The sequence below is a fragment of the Vespa crabro genome, chromosome 8 (assembly GCF_910589235.1).
Source record: "Vespa crabro chromosome 8, iyVesCrab1.2, whole genome shotgun sequence".
Taxonomy (NCBI): Eukaryota; Metazoa; Arthropoda; class Insecta; order Hymenoptera; family Vespidae; genus Vespa; species Vespa crabro.
Window position 1 is genome coordinate 4729232 of NC_060962.1, and position 2500 is coordinate 4731731.

Consider the following 2500-nt stretch of genomic DNA (forward strand, 5'->3'; position numbering starts at 1 on the left):
CGAGGAGGCGCCGAGCTCGTAAATCACTCACCGATGGTAATCTGCTTTCTCCGTGCTCTCGCGAGAAGCACGCCATGCGCACGCGCAAAACTATTTGCGCGAACACCTTCCACTTTCGGAGCGATTAACCCTTGAAACCAAACTTTTTTTATGTTCGATTTCTTTCTTTCTTTTCTTCTTCTTCTTCTTCTTCTTCTTCTTCTTATTCATCTTCGTCTTCTTTTTTGTTGTTGGTTTTTTTTGTTTCTTTTTTGTTTTTGTTTTTTGTTTTTTTTCCTTCATCGTTAAATCGTTATACATCGTTAAAAAAGAATATCAACCATGGCGTGTTATCTAAAAGAAAAATGTCAACGAATGTTTTACGAAAAGGGACTTTTTTTTTTATCTTATCTTTCGACGTATAAGTATTATCGATGAATAAGTATCGTATTAATTTATAATTCGATTCGATTTAATCATTTTCAATGTTTTCGTAAACGATTGTTCGATGTTATTTTTTACTTACGATATAATCGTGATAATAAGATTTTTTTGTCTTTTCTTTTTCTTTTTTTCTTTTTTTCTTTTCATTTATTTACATCACCGATTTAGAAATATCTAATTTATATTTTCCATACAAAGAGACATAATCTTTATTACGTAATACTCGTATACATAATAAGTTATGATTAGTTAGAGGTTAGTTTTAGATCATTAACTACAAATATTTTTTTGAATAGGATCCTTCGTTAGTCATTTTCATTCGCGCAAGATCTTCGAGCGATAATTCTGCAATAACAGAATTATTTTACATCAACGATTTAGAAATAATCTAATTTTATGTTCTACGCAAATAGAGATTAACGACGTACTCCATATTACGCAATGTAAGTACAGATAACAAGTTATATTTGATCTGTTTCTAATCATTAATAATAATAATTTTCAAACGATTATTATAACCTCGTTAATTTTTTTATTTATACAAAATTCTCGAATGATCATTCTAACAATACGATTTTTCAAATATATCTGATTTAAATAGTCATAAACGTTCGCACACATACACGCACATTTAATATATTCTACGTTAAATGAAGAAATATATACGAATTTTCAGAAATGTATTTTGTCCGACTGATAAACATTATTTGTAATCGCAAAAAAATAAAGAGATCACGAACCGGTTAACTCTTATGACATACACTTGTTGTCTACGAACTGACGTAAGTAAGTAGATTATTCCAAATCTTTCGCGCGAAGGAACGAGAGGAAAAGAGAATGAGAGAGAGAGAGAGAGAGAGAGAGAGAGAGAGAAAGAGAGAGAGAGAGGATCGTTCAGATGCGGGAGAGAAGTGGAACGACGCGGAAACGTTATGATAAGCTCGCGCTGAACTTGACCCACTCGACGAAGCGGTTCCTACACAAGCAACCACTACAATGATATGAAGTTACGGGCGGCTCGTGCAAAGCCGTAACACGATAACAGCTGTTGCATACCTCTCGATTTGCGGGACAGCAAAAGTTTCGACGATCGCGTGTCCGACGGTTGCACGAACAGGAGGCTCACGCACACATCTACGTAAGTACGTTCTCTCTCTCTCTCTCTCTCTCTCTCTCTCTCTCTCTCTTTCTCTGTCTCTCTCTGTCTCTCTCTTTTTCTCTCTTTTTCTCTCATTTTTTCCCAACGTAGATACCTATGTACGTACGTGTATATATATATATATATATATATATATATATATATATATACGCTATATATATATACGCTCAACGTGAACGTTTTACGAGCATCGTACGCAGCAGTGTAGCAGTAACAGCATCCGATGGACCAACCATCGATCGTTCTCGTTCCTGAGTGAAAGAAAAAAAGGAAAAAAGAAAAGAAATAAAAACAGAAAATAAAAAAGGGTAGAGAAAAAGAGAGAGAAAAAAGGAGAAACCTTCGGACAAGTCTCTGATTTCTTTTTGTTTTTCTCTGATTTCTTTTTTCTTTTTTCCTCTTCCGTTCTGCCCTCCTCCACTCCCCACTCCACTCCCACTCCCATCCCTTTTTGTTCACTTTTGATTTCCTTCCTTTTGCGAAATGGCAAATCATTCGAAAGGCAATAAAGTATGGCAAACTGTCGTAACACTGACCAAGCAATCGTATCTCGGAAGTTGATACTTATGTGATATCCGTATATACAAACATATACGCGCGCACGCACATATACATACACACGTATGTATGTATCGAATACTCGTTCTCCCGTGAATCACCAAAGGCGGATTATTCGATCGTGACTCATCCCAAGCTGCGGCAACGGCGGTGGCGGTGGCAGTGGCGGTGGCGGTGGCGGTGGCGGTGGCGGCGGCGGCGGAGACAGCGATATCGAAGGAGCAGTAAGAAGATCGAGATCTTGGAGAGAGCAAAAAGGTAAAAGTGAAACCGCTGAATCGAAGGATCTGCCGATACGATACAGAGGGCAATACCCTCCTCTTGAGACAAGACACCGGCTAGTCACGAGCAAGAAAGAAA

At 37.4% G+C, this 2500-nt stretch overlaps 1 long non-coding RNA gene across 1 annotated transcript in view; it reads left to right on the forward strand.

Moving 5' to 3' along the window:
* Nucleotides 1-2500, forward strand: part of LOC124426288 — a 16924-nt gene that overhangs the window by 6077 nt on the left and 8347 nt on the right. The window contains exon 2 of the long non-coding RNA XR_006942697.1: nucleotides 1-2500. This exon is cut by the window's left edge and continues 480 nt beyond it; it is cut by the window's right edge and continues 3703 nt beyond it. This is a non-coding gene — a long non-coding RNA (uncharacterized LOC124426288).